Raw genomic sequence first — 16377 nt, 5'->3', positions numbered from 1 at the left:
TACATAAGGGGGGGATATGATCTCCACGTATAATACATAAGGGGGATATGATCTCCACGTATAATACATAAGGGGGATATGATCTCCACGTATAATACATAAGGGGGGATATGATCTCCATGTATAATACATAAGGGGGATATGATCTCCATGTATAATACATAAGGGGGGATATGATCTCCACGTATAATACATAAGGGGGATATGATCTCCATGTATAATACATAAGGGGGATATGATCTCCATGTATAATACATAAGGGGGATATGATCTCCATGTATAATACATAAGGGGGATATGATCTCCATGTATAATGCATAAGGGGGGATATGATCTCCATGTATAATACATAAGGGGGGATATGATCTCCATGTATAATGCATAAGGGGGATATGATCACCATGTATAATACATTAGGGGGGATATGATCTCCATGTATAATACATAAGGGGGGATATGATCTCCATGTATAATACATAAGGGGGGGATATGATCTCCACGTATAATACATAAGGGGGGATATGATCTCCATGTATAATACATAAGGGGGGATATGATCTCCACGTATAATACATAAGGGGTCGATATGATCACCATGTATAATACATAAGGGGGGATATGATCTCCATGTATAATACATAAGGGGGGATATGATCTCCATGTAGAATACATAAGGGGGGATATGATCTTCATGTATAATACATAAGGGGGGATATGATCACCATGTATAATACATAAGGGGGATATGATCTCCATGTATAATGCATAAGGGGGATATGATCTTCATGTATAATACATAAGGGGGGATATGATCTCCATGTATAATACATAAGGGGGATATGATCACCATGTATAATTTATAACGGGGGATATGATCTCCATGTATAATACATACGGGGGGGGTATGATCTCCATGTATAATACATAAGGGGGGATATGATCTCCATGTATAATACATAAGGGGGGATATGATCTCCATGTATAATACATAAGGGGGGATATGATCTCCACGTATAATACATAAGGGGGATATGATCTCTATGTATAATACATAAGGGGGATATGATCTCCATGTATAATACATAAGGGGGGATATGATCTCCATGTATAATACATAAGGGGGGATATGATCTCCATGTATAATACATAAGGGGGGGATATGATCTCCACGTATAATACATAAGGGGGGATATGATCTCCACGTATAATACATTAGGGGGGATATGATCTCCATGTATAATACATAAGGGGGGGATATGATCTCCACGTATAATACATAAGGGGTCGATATGATCTCCATGTATAATACATAAGGGGAGATATGATCTCCATGTATAATACATAAGGGGGGATATGATCTCCACGTATAATACATAAGGGGGGATATGTTCTCCATGTATAATACATAAGGGGGGGATATGATCTCCACGTATAATACATAAGGGGTCGATATGATCACCATGTATAATACATAAGGGGGGATATGATCTCCATGTATAATAGATAAGGGGGGATATGATCTCCATGTATATTACATAAGGGGGGGATATGATCTCCATGTATAATACATAAGGGGGATATGATCACCATGTATAATACATAAGGGGGGGATATGATCTTCATGTATAATACATAAGGGGGGATATGATCACCATGTATAATACATAAGGGGGGATATGATCTCCATGTATAATACATAAGGGAGGATATGATCTCCATGTATAATACATAAGGGGGGATATGATCACCATGTATAATACATAAGGGGGATATGATCTCCACGTATAATACATAAGGGAGGATATGATCTCCATGTATAATACATAAGGGGGGATATGATCACCATGTATAATACATAAGGGGGATATGATCTCCACGTATAATACATAAGGGGGGATATGATCTCCATGTATAATACATAAGGGGGATATGATCACCATGTATAATTTATAACGGGGGATATGATCTCCATGTATAATACATACGGGGGGGGGGTATGATCTCCATGTATAATACATAAGGGGGGATATGATCTCCATGTATAATACATAAGGGGGGATATGATCTCCATGTATAATAGATAAGGGGGGATATGATCTCCATGTATAATACATAAGGGGGGATATGATCACCATGTATAATACATAAGGGGGGATATGAATACCATGTATAAATACATCAGTGGTTCGTAAAGTGAACTCGGTGTAGTTATTCCCCCTGAGGTCATTAGAGAGGACAAGGGGGTGCTCTTTACGCCTGAAGGAAAAGAAATTTAATCTCCAAACACAGAAAGGTTTCTTCACAGTAAGAGCTGTGAGAATGTGGAATAGACTCCCTCAAGAGTTGGTTCTGGCCAGCTCAGTGGATTGCTGTAAGAAAGTCCTGGATTTCTGAATATAACATTTATAGGTAAAGTTGATCCAGGGAATATCAGATTGCCTCTCGGGGGATCAGGAAGGAATTTTTTTTCCCCTGCAGGAGCAAATTGGATCGTGCTTTGCTGGGTTTTTTTGCCTTCCTCTGGATTAACTGTGGGTGTAGGATTATAACTTTTTTTTTCTATGGTTGAACTGGATGGACTTTTGTCTTTTTTCAGCCAGACTAACTATGTAACAAATGCATTTTCAGCACTTTACTGTAACTTCACATAACTTCCTGTGATATATCGCATTTGACATACTATCAGAATCTTCGTCCTGGAATGCCATGCGTAAGGTTAAACATTCTGTAGAAATCATTTTAGTGCAGAGCACAAGAACACATCTTTAGGTTAAGCCATCTTCCCTTTCCTCTTCGGGAGCACCATAATATTGGGCCCACCTCCCCACATATACTAAGTCCACAGCATTACGTGTCCATCACCAAGTCACAGGACCCGCAGCTGAGGGTCGTGGGAAAAAGGTGCCCTTTTTAGTATACTTGTCTCCTTCTAGTGTCCCATCTACAACCTTACCCCACTGGGCATGCTACCAGATGGCATTCTCATTCCCAGGCTTCCACCATTACTCACATACGAGGACTTTTTCCAGGCACCCAAGGCCTTGCGCACACCACTACGAGACCTGCAGAAAAAGAGTCAGGAGAGTCTTGCTACAGTGTGGGGATGGCAGTACTAGACAGTAGGCTGAAGAATGTTCAGATCCAGCTAAGAATCTTGGCAGGCAGCAGACAGAAGGGTAGTCAGGTCCAGGCAGAGGTCTTGGCAGACGACAAGCAGAGGAGTTGTCAAAGTCAGGCAGGGGCCTTGACAGGCAGCAGGTAGAAAGGTAGTCCAGTCTAGGCAGGGGGTTTTGCAGGCAGAAAAATAGTCAATACAAGGTAGGGGTCTTGGCAGGCAGCAGACAGAAGGGTAGTCAAGTCCAGGCTGGGGGCTTGGCAGACAGGAGTAGTCACGACCAGGTATGTATCTTGGCAGGCGGAAACAGTCAGCTTGGGTAAAAAAATAGTCAGGCAATCTCACAGGTAAGTACACTGCTCAAAAAAATGAAAGAAACACTTTTTAATCAGAGTCTAGCATCAAGTCAATGAAACTCCTGGGATATAGATCTGCTCAGGTAAGTAGCAGAGGGGGTTATTAATCAGTTTCAGCTGCTTTGGTGTTAATGAAATTAACAACAGGTGCATTAGATGGGCAACAATGAGACGACCCCCAAAACAGGAATGGTTTTACGGGTGGAGGCCACTGACATTTTTTTCCATACTCATCTTTTCTGACTGTTTTTCACTCGTTTTGCATTTGGCTAGGGTCAGTGTCACTACTGGTAGTATGAGGCCATACCTGGACCCTAGAGAGGTTGCACAGGCAGTCCAACTCCTCCAGTATTGTACATCAATACATGGCATTGCCAGAAGGTTTGCTGTGTCTCCCAGCACAGTCTCAAGAGCATGGGGGAGATTCCAGGAGACAGGCAGTTACTCTAGGAGAGCTGGACAGGGCCATAGAAGGTCCTTAACCCATCAGCAGGACCGGTATCTGCTCCTTTGTGCAAGGAGGGACAGGATGAGCCCTGCCAGAGCCCTACAAAATGACCTCCAGCAGGCCACTGGTGTGAATGTCTTTGACCAAACAATCAGAAACAGACTTCATGAGGGTGGCCTGAGGGCCCGATGTCCACTAGTGGGCCCTGTGCTCACTGCCTGGCACCAAAGAGCTCAATTGGCATTTGCAATTGAACACCAGAATTGGCAGGTCCACCACTGGCACCCTGTGCTTTTCTTAGATGAGAGCAGGTTCACCCTGAGCACATGTGACAGACGTGGAAGGGTCTGGAGAAGCCATGGAGAACATTCTGCTGCCTGTAATATCGTTCAGCATGACCGTTTTGGTGGTGGCTCAGTGATTGGCTGAGGATGCATATCCATGGAAGGATGCACAGACCTCTACAGGCTAGACAATGGCACCCCGAGTGCCATTAGGTATCGGGATTAAATCCCTGGACTCATTATCAGACCCTATGCTGGTGCAGAGGGTCCTGGGTTCTTTCTTGTGGAGCTCAGTGATGCCCTGGTCCAGATCTGGAAGGAAACCCCCAGGACACCATTGTCTCAATAGGAGCATGCCCCGACATTGTCAGGCATGCATACAAGCACGTGGGGGCCATACAAACTACTGAGGGCCATTTTCAGTTGCTGTAATGAAATTTCAGCAAAGTTGACTAGTCTGCTGAATCATTTTTTCACTTTGATTTTCGGGGTGTCTTTGAATTCAGTCCTCTGTAGGTTGATCATTTTAATTTCCATCAAACGACGGGGCGTCCTTACAGTCTTAACATATTACCCCGTCCATATCAGTGCAGATATCCAGCAGGAGATTTTTCCCCATTGAAATTTGATGGGTTTCAAAGTGTTCCTTTAATTTTTTTTAGCAGTGTATATAGCTCTTGCAACCGCTAGCTAATGAGAAGACAGAGCACCAGCCACTTAGTCTGGAGCAAAAATACCTTTCAGGTCAGAAGACATGCCCAGTGTCATTTCAGGGAACTTTGGAGGTCCGGCCTGGGACTTGGCCAGTACCATTAAAAGTACTGGCAGTTATTCTGGATGTCCTGGCAGGGATCCTGCAAGTATCATTGGAGGAACTGGTAGGGATTCTGCAAGTATGACTGGAAGTACTGGCAGGGATGCGGTGATTACCATTGGAAGTACTGGCAGGGATTTTGAAAGAACCATCGGAAGTACTGGCAGGGATTCTGAAAGTACTATTGGAAGTACTGGCAAGGATTTTGGAAATCCCAGCAGAGATTCTGTGAGTACTGTTGGAAGCACTGGCAGGGATTCTCGAAGTACCATTGGAAGCACAGATGAGGATACTGGAAGTACCACTGAAGGACTGGCAGGGATTTTGGAAGTTCCAGCAGAGATTTTATGAGTATCATTGGAAGTACTGGCAGGGATTCTGAAATTACCATTGAAAGTACTGGCAGGGATTTTGGAAGTCCCAGTAGGGATTCTATGAGTACCATGGGAAGCACTGGCAGGGATTCGGGAAGTATCATTGAAAGGTCTGGAAGGGATTTTGGATGTCCCAGTAGAGATTCTATGACTACTATTGGAAGTTCTGGCAGGGATTCTGGACGTCCTGGCAGGGATCCTGCAAGTACCATTGAAGGAGCTGGTAGGGATTCTGCAAGGACGACTGGAAGTACTGGAAGGAATTCAGTGATTACTATAGGAATCACTGGCAAGGACTCTGTAAGTTACTAAGGTATTTGAAGCACTGACTGGGATTTTGGAAGTACCCTTAAAAGTACTGGAAGGGATTCTGGAAGGGCCATCGGAAGCACTGGCGGGGATTCTGGACGCATCTGAAGCGTTTCAAAGGAACGTCCTTATTCCTCAGAGCTCAGAGGCTGCACTAGGCTGGTGCACCCTCTCTTGTCTGTTATTTCCTGGAAAGAGGACCTGGTTGTCACCCCTTTATAGGAATAACCTGCTAAGGAGAGATACTAAAGGATATCCAGTCTCCGTTGTATTTAGTTGGAATTACAATATACAGGTGAAACTCAAAAAATTAGAATATCGTGCAAAAGTTCATTTATTTCAGTGCAGCAACTTAAAAGGTGAAACTAATATATGAGACTCATTACATGCAAAGCAAGATAGTTCCAGCCGTGATTTGTCATCATTGTGATGATTATGGCTTACAGCTCATGAAAACCCCAAATCCACAATCTCAGAAAATGAGAATATTCCATGCAATCAATAAAACAAGGATTGTACATAGAACAATATCGGACCTCTGAGAAGTAGAAGCTGCATATGTACTCAGGACTTGGTTTGGGCCCCTTTTGCAGCAATTACTGCCTCAATGCGGCGTGGCATGGAAGCTATCAGCCTGTGGCACTGCTGAGGTGTTATGGAAGACCAGGATGCTTCAATAGCGGCCTTCAGCTCTTCTGCATTGTTCAGTCTCATCTTTCTCTTGGCAATGCCCCATAGATTCTCTATGGGGTTCAGGTCAGGCGAGTTTGCTGGCCAATCAAGCACAGTAATCCCACGGTCATTGAACCAGGTTTTGGTGCTTTTGGCAGTGTGGCAGGTGCCAAGTCCTGCTGGAAAATGAAGTCAGCATCCCCATAAAGCTGGTCTGCGGAAGGAAGCATGAAGTGCTCCAAAATCTCCTGGTAGACGGCTGCGGTGACCCTGGACTTAATGAAGCACAGTGGCCAACACCAGCAGATGACATGGCTCCCCAAATCAACACAGACTGTGGAAACTTCACACTGGACTTCAAGCATCTTGCAGTGTGTGCCTCTCCATTCTTCCTCCATACTCTGGGTCCTTGGGCCTCTCCATTCTTCCTCCATACTCGGGGTCATTGGGCCTCTCCATTCTTCCTCCATACTCGGGGTCCTTGGGCCTCTCCATTCTTCCTCCATACTCGGGGTCATAGGGCCTCTCCATTCTTCCTCCATACTCGGGGTCCTTGGGCCTCTCCATTCTTCCTCCATACTCGGGGTCCTTGGGCCTCTCCATTCTTCCTCCATACTCGGGGTCCTTGTGCCTCTCCATTCTTCCTCCATACTCGGGGTACTTGTGCCTCTCCATTCTTCCTCCATACTCGGGGTACTTGTGCCTCTCCATTCTTCCTCCATACTCAGGGTCCTTCTGCCTCTCCATTCTTCCTCCATACTTGGGGTCCTTGTGCCTCTCCATTCTTCCTCCATACTCGGGGTCCTTCTGCCTCTCCATTCTTCCTCCATACTCGGGGTCCTTGGGCCTCTCCATTCTTCCTCCATACTCGGGGTCCTTGTGCCTCTCCATTCTTCCTCGATACTCGGGGTACTTGTGCCTCTCCATTCTTCCTCCATACTCGGGGTCCTTGGGCCTCTCCATTCTTCCTCCATACTCGGGGTCCTTGTGCCTCTCCATTCTTCCTCCATACTCGGGGTACTTGTGCCTCTCCATTCTTCCTCCATACTCGGGGTCCTTGTGCCTCTCCATTCTTCCTCCATACTCGGGGTCCTTCTGCCTCTCCATTCTTCCTCCATACTTGGGGTCCTTGTGCCTCTCCATTCTTCCTCCATACTCGGGGTCCTTCTGCCTCTCCATTCTTCCTCCATACTCGGGGTCCTTGGGCCTCTCCATTCTTCCTCGATACTCGGGGTACTTGTGCCTCTCCATTCTTCCTCCATACTCGGGGTCCTTGGGCCTCTCCATTCTTCCTCCATACTCGGGGTCCTTGTGCCTCTCCATTCTTGCTCCATACTCGGGGTCCTTGGGCCTCTCCATTCTTCCTCCATACTCTGGGTCCTTGGGCCTCTCCATTCTTCCTCCATACTCGGGGTCCTTGTGCCTCTCCATTCTTCCTCCATACTTGGGGTCCTTGTGCCTCTCCATTCTTCCTCCATACTCGGGGTCCTTGTTCCTCTCCATTCTTCCTCCATACTCAGGGTCCTTGGGCCTCTCCATTCTTCCTCCATACTCGGGATCCGTGGGCCTCTCCATTCTTCCTCCATACTCAGGGTCCTTGGGCCTCTCCATTCTTCCTCCATACACTGGGTCCTTGGTTTCCAAATGAGATGCAAAAGTTGCTTTCATCAGAAAAGAGGACTTTGGACCACTGAGCAACAGACCAGCTCTGTTTTTCTTTAGCCCAGGTAAGACGCTTCTGACGTTGTTTGTTGTTCAGGAGCGGCTTGACAAGAGGAATACGACATTTGAAGCCTATGTCCAGGATCCGTCTGTGTGTGGTGGCTCTTGATGCACCAACTCTAGCCTCAGTCCACTCCTTGTGAAAGTCCCCAACACTTTTGAATGGCCTTTTCCTGAAAATCCTCTCCAGGCTGCGGTCATCCCTGCTGCTTGTGCACCTTTTTCTTCCACACTTTTCCCTTCCACGTAACTTTCTATTAATGTGCTTTGATACAGCACTTTGGGAACATCCAACTTCTTCTGCAATTCCCTTTTGAGGCTTTCCCTCCTTATGGAGGGTGTCAGTGATGGTGTCAGGTCAGCAGTCTTTCCCATGATTGTGATTCCTACTGAACCAGACTGAGAGACCATTGAAAGGCTCAGGAACCCTTTGCAGGTGTTATGGCTGAATGAGCTGATTAGAGTGGGATACTTTGAGCCGAGATTATTCCACCTTTTCACAATATTCTCATTTTCTGAGATTGTGGATTTGGGGTTTTCGTGAGCTGTAAGCCATAATCATCACAATGATGACAAATCACGGCTTGAACTATCTTGCTCTGCATGTAATGAGTCTCATATATTAGTTTCAGCTTTTAAGTTGCTGCACTGAAATAAATGAATGAATGCACCAGATTCAAATTTTTAAAGTTTCACCTATAGGTGAAATGCATGGGACACATGATATAGGCTTTGGTGTTATCTTAGATTATCAGCAACACAGTATCTGTGTCCTCGTTAAACGAGTATGGAGGAAGAATGGAGAGGCCCAAGGACCCCGAGTATGGAGGAAGAATGGAGAGGCCCAAGGACCCCAAGTATGGAGGAAGAATGGAGAGGCACAAGAACCCCGAGTATGGTGAAAGAATGGAGAGGCCCAAGGACCCTGAGTATGGAGTAAGAATGGAGAGGCACAAGGACCCAGAGTATGGAGGAAGAATGGAGAGGTCCGAGGACCCTGAGTATGGAGGAAGAATGGAGAGGCACAAGGACCCCGAGTATGGGGGAAGAATGGAGAGGCCCAAGGACCCCGAGTATGGAGGAAGAATGGAGAGGCACACACTGCAAGATGCTTGAAGTCCAGTGAAGTTTCCACAGTCTGTGTTGATTTGGGGAGCCATGTCATCTGCTGGTGTTGGTCCACTGTGCTTCATTAAGTCCAGGGTCAACACAGCTGTCTACCAGGAGATTTTGGAGCACTTCATGCTTCCTTCCGCAGACGAGCTTTATGGGGATGCTGACTTCATTTTCCAGCAGGACTTGGCACCTCCCACACTGCCAAAAGCACCAAAACCTGGTTCAATGACCGTGGGATTACTGTGCTTGATTGGCCAGCAAACTCGCCTGACCTGAACCCCATAGAGAATCTATGGGGCATTGCCAAGAGGAAGATGAGAGACATGAGATCGAACAATGCAGAAGAGCTGAAGGCCGCTATGCAATGAGTCTCATATATTAGTTTCACCTTTTAAGTTGCATTACTGAAATAACTGAACGTTTGCACCATATTCTAATTTTTCGAGTTTCACCTGTAGGTGTAACGCATAGGACACATGATATAGGCTTTGGTGTTATCTTAGATTATCAGCAGCACAGTATCTGTGTCCTCGTTAAACGCACAGCGCGACCTTCACAAGGTCATCGGTACATCTCTACTATTGAGCATTATCTGAATCCATTAGGTATCCTACAAGAACTATATGGAGGAAAAAAACATTGTGCGCTGGGATTGTGATGTATCCTCTCATCATTTATCCCCGGGTCCCGATCGCCATGATACAATGCCCAAGATTTTCATTACACACATAATGACAGGAGAGGGTAGGATCTGAATAAATGGCGACGTCAATAAACATCGATACTTCACACATCCAGCAGGGGAAGACGGAGGGAATAAAACCGCTAATGTAGCCGCTGATTTAATGAAAGATCGTTAAGGCTCCGGGTTTATGAGCGCGCTGACCTATCACATCGAATTTTACAGTGACTGGTCATGGAAGTTATCACTGAAAGGTGTTACTTCCTCATTTTTTTCCTGTTAAAGTGTAAGAATGAAATGGCTCGGTGTAAAATAAAACGTGAGAAATGGCCTGGCGGAGCGGACTTGTACCGACGGGCCATTCCCGTCCGCCGTGTGAGGGGGCGCTCCGCTCCAACGCTGATTGGGTGAGGACACTCATTACTGGAACGCTTCCCTAAAATGGTTTTTGCCGTTCACGTGTTTGCTGTTCTGTATTACGGAAAGTGTCTTTTATAGGCAGACGGATGAGTTCTCATTTGCATCGAAAATAAACAATGTTGCCTTTGGGGAAGTTTTGCTGAAATTGGCCCTTAGGATCACCATGTGGCATGGTAGGGCGGCCTTCGCCAAATGCGTAACCAGGGGCGGACTGACAACTTATGGGGCCCCTGGGCAATAGGGGATCATGGGGCCCCTGTGTCCTTGTCCAAACTCAAAAAGGCCTATGAAAAAGGTACCAGGGGCATCTCATGGGGCCCCCTACTGACCCCGGGCCCTTGGGCAGTGCCCGAGTTTCCAAATGGTCAGTCCACCCCTGCGCATAACTGACTGTTAGGGCCAGGCTTCCCCCAGGGATACGGAAGGATTGCAAACGTCCTTTCCATCAGGTTCCTCCAACCCTGGGCTCTAAAGGGTCAGTGCAAAGGCCGCATTGTATATATTACACATTTGTATTGGCTGAAAAAAAATCATTTTATAATTGAATGAGTCCCCCCCCTTATCAGGATCTCCATCAGAGTCCCCTCCCCTTACATCAGGGATCACATCAAAGTCCTCATCAAAGTCTTCCCTTACATCTGGGTCCCCATCAGAGTCCTCATCAAAGTCCCCCCTTACATTTGGGTCCCCATCAGAGTCCTCATCAGAGTTCCCCCTTACATCAGGGTCCCCATTAGGTTTCCTATTTACATTAAGATCTCCATTAGTGTCCCCCTTAAATTAGAGTTCCCATCAGACACCCCCATTATATCAGGGTCCCCATCATAGTCCCCACTTATATCAGGGTCCTGATCAGAGTCCTCATCAGGGTCTCCGCTTATATCAGGGTCTACATCAGAGTCCCCCTTACATCTGGGTCCCCATCAGAGTTCTCATCAGAGTCTCCCCTTACATCAGGTTTCCCATCAGGTTTTCTCCTTACTTCAGGGTCCCTATAAGAGCCCAGCCTTACATCAGAGTCTCTGTCAGAGACCCCCTTACATCAGGATCCCCATTAAAGTCCCCCTTACATCAGTGTGCCCATCAGAGTCCCCGTTACAACGGAGTTCTCATCAGACACCCCCTTTATATCAGGATCCACATCAAAATCCCCCCTTACATCAGGGTCCTGATCAGAGTCCTCACCAGAGTCTCCCCTTACATCAGGGTCTACAACAGAATCCCCCCTTACACCAAGGTCCCATCAGGGTCCTCATCAGAGTCCCCCATTACATCAGGATCCCCATCAGAGTCCTCATTAAAATCTCCCCTTACATCAGGGTCTACATCAGAGTCTCCCCTTACATCTGGGTCCTCATCAGAGTCTTCATCAGAGTCTCCCCTTACATCAGAGTCTCCATCAGGTTTTCTTCTTACATCAGGGTCCCCATCAGAGTCCGACATTACAGCAGAGTCTCTGTCAGAGATCCCCTTACATCAGGATCCCCATTAGAGTCCCTGCTTACATCAGTGTCCCCATCAGAGTTCCCCTTACATCAGAGTCCCCCTTACATCAGAGTCCTCATCAGACACCCCATTTACATCAGGGTCCCCAGCCAAGTCCCTCCTTAGATCAGGGTCCTCATCAGAGTCCCCCATTACATCAGGATCTCCATCAGAGTCTCCCCTTACATCAGGGTCTACATCACAGTCCCCCTTACATCTGGGTCCCCATCAGGTTTTCTCTTTACATCAGATTCCCCATCAGAGCCCAGTCTTACATCAGAGTCTCTGTCAGAGATCCCCTTACATCCGTATCCTCTTCAGAGTCCCCCTTCCATCAGACGCCCCCTTTGCATCAGGGTCCCCATCCAAGTCCCCCCTTACATCTGGGTCCCCATCAGATTTCCCCATTACAGTTCAGCCTTACAGCAGAGTCTCTGTCAGGGGATCCCAGTGAGACGCCCGGCACTCAGGTATGCGCATACCCATGGTATTTCACATAGAATGTTGACCAGGCGTAAAATGTCACAAACATTCATCATAGATACCGAAGGAGCCCATTTACAGGTCTGCATTGAAGTAAGGCGTGCTAAAACGCACATTACCATAACACATGGCAACACATCTGCTTTATGCGCGGTGCAGTGCAATAGAAAAAAAAGGGTCATGCGTTTTTTAGCACGCTAAGATGAGTTGCCAGCCCGATCATTTTGAATAAGTTGATCCCAACCACGGCACCTCCTGCCTGGAGTTTGCATGTTCTCCCTGTGCCTGCGTGGGTTTCCTCCAGGTACTCCGGTTTCCTCCCACACTCCAAAGACATGCTGGTAGGTGAATTGGCTCCTGTCTAAATTGTCCCTAGTATATGTATGTATGAATGTGAGTTAGGGACCTTAGATTGTACTCCCCTTGAGGGTTAGGGACCTTAGATTGTACGCCCCTTGAGGGTTAGGGACCTTAGATCGTACGCCCCTTGAGGGTTAGGGACCTTAGATTGTACGCCCCTTGAGGGTTAGGGACCTTAGATTGTACACCCCTTGAGGGTTAGGGACCTTAGATTGTACGCCCCTTGAGGGTTAGGGGCCTTAGATTGTACACCCATTGAGGGTTAGGGACTGATGTGAATGTACAATATATATGTAAAGTCCTGCATAAATTGACGGCTCTATCAGGGGCAATAGGGGATCACGGGGCCCCTGTGTCCTCGCCCATACCCAAAAAAGCCTATGAAAAAGCCAATGAAAGGTACCAGAGGCATCTCATGGGGCCCCCTACTGAACCAGGGCCCTCGGGCAGTGCCCGAGTGCTCGAATGGTCAGTCCGCTCCTGGGCGCTATATAAGTACCTGAAATTAATAAATCATAAAGCCCACCTTCTTTGCTGCTGAACTTATCTTTACGTGGGTGGCAAGAGGTTAATAATTAAATGTTGTGAATTGACGGTGCTGTATAAGTACCTATAATAAATAAATAAATAAATAGGCTGCCCCAACCCAATGCACGTAAATGGGCAATGTGGGGCAGGTTAAAGCGCCGAAAAAATGTAAATGGGCCCTTATGCTTTGCCTTTAAAAAACAAAGGGTCCACTCTGCAGCATTCCATCACCATTTGCCGATTGCTCCGGTAAATCTATATTTCCCGCCCTTTGTGGGACAGCGAGGAACCATTTAACTTTCCGCCTGGTGAGTTATCCTCCAGCCGCCCGCTGTGAGATCGTTCTCACTGATGAAGCGGACTCTCTGCCTTCAGATCTAAATGAATCAACTTTTAATGTTCTAATGCATTGCCAAGCGCTAAGCCGTGCTGCCAGCCCGGGCGGCCGGAGAATCCATCAGGAAAAAGATGAAGTCTCCTTATTTTAGGGGAGGGAACGGCGCTCCGGTGGTTGCGGAAAATAATCGCTGCAAACATCCCGTTCTGGGTTATTACTCTTCGGCTGGAATTGGGCCAGACTATCCACTTACTGCTTCTGTAATTTTTTTTTCCCTTTTATGTTTTGATCATTATCCTGGAAAATACGAATCACGGAAATAAGTACGCACCGCACAGCAGCCAACATTCCTGGAACATTTGGGATGCTTTCCTGCAGTTCGGTAGGGGCCAATGTGTGTAGAGGGTAATTCAGATGGATAAAAGATATATAAAAGGCGTTCCTTGCTGGAGCCCAATTTATGGTAAAGGTAAGGACCTGGTTCTGGGCCCATGCTGCTGCCTCCATGATCACGATACTCCATCACTCAACAGATGAACAACTATTTGGGTTAGTAGCGCCTAGTACAGTTGTGTCCAAAATTATTCAACCCCCAATGCTGTAAAGGGGTTTAGGGACTATAGTGTACATTTGGAATTGTATTCAGAATCAAATCCTACAAGGACGTTGTAACTACCCAAATGCAACTAAAATGACATCAATTGTTTATGTAATACAGTAGTAAATGGTTCTTATGTGGTTTCTTCATTGCCACAATTATTCAACCCCTTAAAGACTACCACTCTGAAGAACAGAGGTTCATACAGGTGCTTTCCATCAGGTATTGAAAACACCTGTGGATGTCACCGAGCAGCAATCAAGCATAATAAGCACCAATTAGGCAGCTTTAAAATGACTGTGATACTCAGCTCCTTCTAGACATTTACTGGTGTGGTTACAAACATGGTGAAGGCAAGAGAATGGTCCAGGAAGACAAGAGAAGAGGTGATTTCTCTTCACAGGAAGGGCAATGGCTATAAGAAGATTGCAAAGATGTTAAACATACCAAGAGACACCTTAGGAAGCATCATTCGCAAATTCAAGGCAAAGGGCACTGTTGAAACGCTACCTGGTCGTGGCAGAAAGAAGATGCTGACTTCGACTGCTGTGCGCTACCTGAAGCGTAGAGTGGAGAGAAGTCCCCGTGTGACTGCTGAGGAACTGAGAAAAGATTTGTCAGATGTGGGTACAGAAGTTTCAGCCCAGACAATAAGACGCACACTGCGTAATGAAGGCCTCCGTGCCAGAACTCCCAGGCGTACCCCCTTGCTGTCTCCAAAGAATAAGAAGAGTCGACTGCAGTATGCCAAAAGCCATGTGGACAAACCACAAAAGTTGTGGGATAGTGTTCTGTGGACTGATGAAACAAAATTAGAACTGTTTGGGCCCATGGATCAACGCTATGTTTGGAGGAGGAAGAACAAGGCCTATGATGAAAAGAACACCTTGCCTACTGTGAAGCATGGTGGAGGGTCAATCATGCTTTGGGGCTGTTTTGCTTCTGCAGGTACAGGGAAGCTTCAGCGTGTGCAAGGTACCATGAATTCTCTTCAGTACCAGGAGATATTGGATGGAAACGTGATGCAGTCCGTCACACACCTGAGGCTTGGGAGACGTTGGACCTTTCAACAGGACAATGATCCCAAGCATACCTCCAAGTCCACTAGAGCATGGTTGCAGAGGAAAGGCTGGAACATTTTGGAGTGGCCATCGCAGTCACCAGACTTAAATCCGATTGAGAACCTCTGGTGGGACTTAAAGAAAGCAGTTGCAGTGCGCAAGCCTAAGAATGTGACTGAACTGGAGGCCTTTGCCCATGAAGAATGGGCGAAGATACCCGTAGATCGCTGCAAGACACTTGTGTCAAGCTATGCTTCACGTTTAAAAGCTGTTATAACTGTAAAAGGATGCTGTACTAAGTACTAAGATTGAATGTCACTTGGGGGTTGAATAAAACTGATAATGCTGTGAGCACAGAAAAGACATTTGTGGTTATTTCATTATAACTGTTATGTTATATTTGTCTGACCTACAAGTGCCTCTTTAATGTAAATGTAAGCAAGATGACTGAATGATCAAAAGCAATGTCAAACTGGCCAAAACACTCAATTTCAGTGGGGGTTGAATAATTTTGGACACAACTGTATAAAGTTCCATCAAAGTTGAAAGTAGTTTATTTATTCGGAGCAACAGATACATCCAACACGTTTCAGGAGAACGGCTCTCCCTTCTTCAGGACTTGGTCAATGACTGGTGGTAAAACGTGATATAGAGAGCCCAAAATGAAGGCTGCATCAAATCTAGCATGCCCTACAGGCATGTATACCATATGGAAGAAAAATATATTTTAAATATATGTTAAAAGTATTCTTCCCAAATATATTGACATATATTTGAAATGCTACAATTTTGGCCATATTCAATATATTTCAAAATATATTTCAATAAATAAATATATATATATATATACTGCATGTTGAAATACGTTTTATTACAAAATACATGAAAATATTTTTAAAAACAAGGGCTATCCTAAACATAGTGTATCCACACACTTTGCTACCCATCATAATAAAGGTCCATCCTTACTTATATTTTGGGGTATAAAAAATATCACCCCCATTGGAGGGGTAGTAATAAAATTAAAACTTTGAGTCAGGCTGAGTCTCGTTGGATTTTTAATATGGATACTTTAACACCGTTGGGACTGAATATAGAATTTGATATCAATTGTTTTATTAGTGATTTTTAATTGTTTTTTGGCCCTTTAAGTCCTCCATATGTTAGTTCCTCTGAGTATTTTCTCTTTTTTTTTTGTATTAACAATTTTTAT

Source organism: Staurois parvus, unplaced genomic scaffold (genome assembly GCF_062004578.1).
Source record: "Staurois parvus isolate SC_StPar_1 unplaced genomic scaffold, SC_StPar_1.0 ptg001281l, whole genome shotgun sequence".
In the NCBI taxonomy this organism is placed as follows: Eukaryota; Metazoa; Chordata; class Amphibia; order Anura; family Ranidae; genus Staurois; species Staurois parvus.
The sequence above is the reverse complement of the archived record's forward strand: the minus strand, read 5'-3'. Positions refer to the sequence as shown.